Raw genomic sequence first — 6,000 nt, forward strand, 5'->3', positions numbered from 1 at the left:
TGCAATGGCGGTTGGGAGGAAGCTATTTCCCTGTAGCAGAGCAGTGCCCGGGTTCCACTGTTTCTGGGGCATGTGTAATGCCTAGAGACTCCATAACCAGGCTGCTGGGGAAATTGCAAAGTCTAGCACTCAATAGTTAGGAAATGCCAGTGGTTGCCTGTGCAGCCTGTTTGTTCTGCCCCAACCCTGACACCTGTTCCTCTCCTCTGTCCCATATGCACCAGTTTGTCCCTGTCACAGCACAGTCCTCTCTCTTCCCACCCATGTTCTTATCATAGTCCTATTCTCTGTCTGATCTCAGGCTTCTTGTTCCAGTCTGCCTCCTCCATGCTGCCTGGGCCGAGCCCATGGGAACGCATTGAAAGCCCAGGAGAGAGAGTTTCTGTGGTCTCAATTCCTGTGCATAGCAGAGAATACCAACTGCAGCAAAAATCTTGCCCAGTCTTGTATCTCTGGGCAGGGTCATGCTTAGTGTAGATGGAGACTTCAGAAAATGTAGATGCCAAATTCTGATGTTTCTACTGAGCATGTGTAAACTGAGATTTTTCAAAGGTTTGTAACTTGCCCAAATTTGGGTGGATTTTCTTGGATACACCACAAGGCATCCTGACTAAGGTTGCCAGGTGTCCGATTTTTGACCAGAACACTCAGTCAAAAAGGGACCCTGGTGGTTCCAATCAGCATTGCTGACCGGGCCGTTAAAAGTCCGGTTGGCGGCGCAGCAGGGCAGGCAGGCTCTGTGTGCAGCTCCGGGGAAGCAGATGGCATATCTGGCTCCTAGCTGGCAGCGCCCCGAGGGCCAGCTCCGCAGTTCCCATTGGCTGGGAGCTGTGGCCTGCGGGCAGGGCTAGTCCAAGGATGTTTCGTGCCCTAGGTGAAACTTCCACCTTATGTCTGCCCCCCAACCCCGAGGAGCCCTGCGGCAGCTCCCCGCCACCACCGCCCCTGCACCCCCCCGGCCTGGGGAGCTGTGTGGCAGCTCCCTGCCCCAGCTCACCTCTGCTCCGCCTCCTCCCTGAGCACGCCGCCACTGCTCCACTTCTACCACCTCCCAGGCTTGTGGCGCCAATCAGCTGTTTGGCGCCGCAAGCTTGGGAGGGAGCGAAGCAGAGTGAGGCGGAGTGCTCAGGGGAGGAGGTGGATCAGAGGTGAACTGGGGCAGGGAGCGGTTCCCCTGCGAGCTGCCCCCTCCCCCCATTACTTGCTGCAGGCCCTCCCTGCGCCCCCCTGCCCCAGCTCACCTCCACTCCACTGCTTCCCCGGAGCGTGCTTTGGGCCACCCCCAACCACTTGGCACTCTAGGCGGTTGCCTAGTTTGCCTAGTGGTTGCACCGGCCCTGCCTGCAGGCAGGGGCAGCGCATGGAGTCCTTGGCTGCTCCTCCACCTAGGAGCCAGAGGAACATGTTGCTGCTTTCCGGCAGCCGCCTGAGGTCAGCGCCGCCCAGAGCCTGCACCCCTCACCACCGCCTGCACCCCAACCTCATTGCTCCAGTCCTTAGCCCCCTTCCACACCTTGAACCCCCTCATTTTTGGCCCCAACCCAGAGCCTGCACCCACAAACCAGAGCCCATACCCCCACCCACACTCCAACCTCCTGCCCCAGTCAAGCCTCCTCCCACGCCCCAACCTCCTGCCCCAGCCCGGAACACTCTCCTGCACCGCAAACCCCGCATCCCTGGTCTGGGGAGGGAGAGGGGATGGAGTGAGTGGAGCAGGGCCTCTGGGCACGGGGGCAGGGCAAGGGTGTTTGGTTATCTGCAATTAGAAAGGTTTCAGAGTAGCAGCCGTGTTAGTCTGTATTCGCAAAAAGAAAAGGAGTACTTGTGGCACCTTAGAGACTAACAAATTTATTAGAGCATAAGCTTTCGTGAGCTACAGCTCACTTCATCGGATGCATTTGGTGGAAAAAACCAATCTCCCCTCTGTTTTTTCCACCAAATGCATCCGATGAAGTGAGCTGTAGCTCACGAAAGCCTATGCTCTAATAAATTTGTTAGTCTCTAAGGTGCCACAAGTACTCATTTTCTTTTTGCAATTAGAAAGTTAGACATCAGGGCAATCCAGCCTGCCAAATTTCAAGTCCTTGCACCAAAGCATGTAGGCACTAGAGCTTCTCAATGAAACAGTTATAAGAATTATTTTAGCATGGCGAAAACAATGTGTTTTTCCTTAATCTCATTTGTGGAAACAATTGAACGATTTTTGTTGAAACTTTCAAAAAAAAATTCACCTGAAGTAGATACTCGAAATGGAAAATGTCAATTTTGATTAAATTTTGGTAAAGTTATAATGTCCTATAATGGGAAGTGTCAGGCAAACTTAATTATAGACAGTGCTACCAGTTCTGCCCATAATGACATCTTATTGGCTTCCTTATACTTACTGTAGCTAAAGGATTTAATACATTGTTTAAAGATTATGTGGTGCACAAATATTGACACAGAGCTGAGTAGGGCTGCATCTCTGTGTATGAAGGAAGCCTGCCAAAATGTGAATTTACTTAAGGACAAATCTAGAAAATCCCTTGGGCATTTCATCTGCTTCTGTAGCCGTGAAATTGAATAATAATACATTGTGTCTCTATAGTGCCTTTCAAAGTGCACTACAAAACCTAATTAAGCTTCACAATCCTCCATTTAGTTAAGTAAGATGCGCATATAATTTTATATACACACATAATTTCACCCACCACTGAAAAGCAGTCACATGATCGAGTGAGCAGTCAGTCAAACTCCTCCTAACAGGAGCAAGTAGACAGGGATTTGCCAGGATGGCTATCGCCATCCTTAGCCTTGCAGTAGAGCAGGGGTCGGCAACCTTTCAGAAGTGGTGTACCAAGTCTTCATTTATTCAATTTAATCTAAGGTTTCGCGTGCCAGTAATACATTTTAATGTTTTTAGAAGGTCTTTCTCTACAAGTCTATATATTATATAACTAAACTATTGTCGTATGTAAAGTAAACAAGGTTTTCAAAATGATTAAGAAGCTTCATTTAAAATTAAATTAAAATGCTGATCTTATGCCGCCAGCCCGCTGCCAGCCTGGGGTTCCGTTCACCTAGGCTGGCAGGAGGCTGAGTGGGGCCTGTGGCCGGGACCCCGGCTGGCAAGGGGCTGACCGGGGCTGGTGGCTGGGACTCCAGACTGGCAGTGGACTGAGCCCACTGCCACTCGGCCCACTGCTGGTCTGGGGTTCCATCCGCCGGCTCCTGTCAGCCAGGGTCCCGGCTGCCAGCCCTGCTCAGCCCACTGCCGGCCTGGGATCCTGGCCTTGCCCACATAGAGTGAGTACCTACCTTCTGCCTGGTTCTAGCCCAGTCTCTTCCTCTCTCTCTGCACTGAGCTGAGGGTGGGAGTGCGCTGAGCACAGGGCTGGGGGTGAAGGAGCAGGCTGGGGGTTGGGGTGTAGTGTCTGGCCAGGAGCTAGAATGAGGGAGGGGGCTCAGGGTTGGGGCAGGAGGTTTGGGTGTGGAGTGCTTACCTGGGCAGCTCCCATTTGGTGTGAGGGGTGCAGGCAGGAATGTGGGGGGGGGGGGGGTGCAGGAGCTCCCGTTTGGTGCTCAGGGTAGGATGTGAGAATGTGGGGGTGCAAGAATCAGGGTGTGGGGGTGCAGGAGTCAGGGCAGAGGGCTGAGGGTATGTGAGGAGGATGCAGGATGCAGGAGTCGGCATGTGGTGTGCAGGGGCTGGGTATGTGTGGGGGAGGCTGGAGTAAAGGCTGGGGTGTGTGGGGGGTGCAGGGGTCAGGGCAGGAGGCTGGGGTGTGGGGGGGTTCAGGGCAGAGGGCTGGGGGTGTGGGTGTGGGCTAGGATCGTGGGGGTGCTCCCAGCCTCCTGCCCAGAGCGGCTCATGGCAGAGGGCTGGAGGGGATATGCCCTGATTCCACTCACCTTCCTCAAGGCCCCATCCCCATCTCTTCTCCGCCTCCTCCTCCCCCCCCAGCTTCTCCCCCTCCCGCTTAAGGGCCATCAGCTGATCGGTGGCAGGGAGGGAGAGGAGGAGGGGCAGGAACCCAGCATGGTGGGAGAGGGGGGAAACCTTGCCTGCCCTGCAGCAGCAGCCGCTGGCAGGACCAAGCTTCTTCACCCCGCTCCTGTGGGGGGGCGGCCGAGAAGAGTGGGCCAGGGCGGGCAGGATTTTTAATGGCACGCTGCTGCCTGCCGGGGTCCCGGGCTGGGTTTGGCAGCGGGCTGAGCAGGGCCAGCGGCTGGGACCCGGCAGACAGCAGCGTGACATTAAAAATCGGCTTGTGTGCCATCTTTGGCATGCGTGCCATAGGTTGCTGACCCCTGCACTAGAGGATCTTTAATGTGTTTGATGTGCTCTCTGCACTGGACACCAGTCAGGTTGACTCCCATCTCTTCCTCTTATAGAAGTTCTCAGACACGTGAGGATTTTGGATGCTTTTCTCAAAATCATTTTCTTTACTTGATTCACACTAGTGGTTAACCAGATCCCTGGGGTGCTCCTCTAGCCAGATAGTAGGGCACTGGAAAGATATCTTCTAGGGTACATCTACATTGCCCACTCTTTGTGCCCACTGCCCTGCCTAGCATGGGTGTAAATAGCAGTGCAGATTGTAAGTTTAGATGAGTAGAATAAAGACAGGCCTGAACCCTGTAGGTATGTACCCTACATGCTTCTCTACATGCCCAAGCAGTGCATCTTCCAGCTACACTGCTGTTTTTAGAAGTGTTGTGTATCCTGCTGCCAAAGCCTTTCCCTGCTGCAGGGAAAGACTCCAGCAGTGGAAGAAGTCTCTGGCATGGGGAGATGGGTGGAAAGGCTCTGGCAGCTCCCCATGGTAGTTGTCATGTGCTATGATGGAACACAGCTAGCAGAAGATGTCTATTTGTTGACATCTACACCATTCATGACTAGTTTACTCTGCAAGCATTGGTTAAACATTGATTAAAGCATGGGTTAAATGTTTTAGCCTTATAGCGTATGGCAGAACCAGGAAATAACAACTAAAGCAATTTTCTGAGGGCCAATATGTGGGATCCATGCACCGATCTGATACTTGATCTGCGGAAAGGGGGATCAGTGGCCTCTGTAACGCCATCCCATTTCATTCTGATCCTGAAGAGGGTGTTAACTTAGTGTCTGAGAACCTCACAACTGTTAACATATTTCGCCTTATAACGCTGATATGAGTTAGGAAGGTGCTGTTACCCCCAGAGAGACTAAGGGCTTGGTTTGGAAAGGGGATTTACACATGTCAATGCCTAGCTCCTAGCTGACCTCCCATCCAGTGGAATTCACAGTCCTGAGTTAAGACACCCTGGCTTCCCAATTCATGGAGATCATCAGGTGCCTGAGAAAGAGATTCACAGAAATCTGAGTTGGAAGCCAGCTAAGCTAGCCAGAACTCTTGTGCAGAGGAAAGGGGCAGGGCTTAGGTCCCTGATGAGGGAAAGTACTTAGGCACCTGCTATCTCTGCTCAGGATTCACAGCTATGAACCCTCTTCTGGAGTGAGGCACTAAGCCAGGTCAGCCCTTTCTAATGAAAAACAAGAGAGAGACATATCCACCTCATTTAAGCCAACAGCCCCACGGTTAGAGCACTCCCAGGGGAGATGGGAAACCTGCTTTCCAATCCCCACTTTGCCTGCTTTGGAGCAGAGACTTGAATCCACGTCTCCCTGGTGAGTGCCTAAACCACCAGACTACTGGGTATTCTGGGGTGGGTTTTCCTCAGTCTCTCCTGCTGAAGTTGTTCCACTCTGTATACTAATTAAATATTCATTGGGTCAGAAAGAGAGAGTGACTCTATAGCCTGATGGGCAGGGTCCTCCCCTAGGCTATAGGAGAGTCAAGTTCATGTGTCTTCTCTAATGAATATTTAATTTATACAAAGTGAAACAGCGTCAACAGGAGAGCTAGAGAGCATCCCACTTTGGATGGGTGGTAGCTGGGTGGTTAGGGCATGTAGCTGGGAGGTGAAAGGCATGCTCTAACTCAGAGTGGAGGGGTTTAACCCTGGGCCTTCTCTAAC

This window comes from Dermochelys coriacea, chromosome 15 (genome assembly GCF_009764565.3).
Source record: "Dermochelys coriacea isolate rDerCor1 chromosome 15, rDerCor1.pri.v4, whole genome shotgun sequence".
NCBI lineage: Eukaryota > Metazoa > Chordata > Testudines > Dermochelyidae > Dermochelys > Dermochelys coriacea.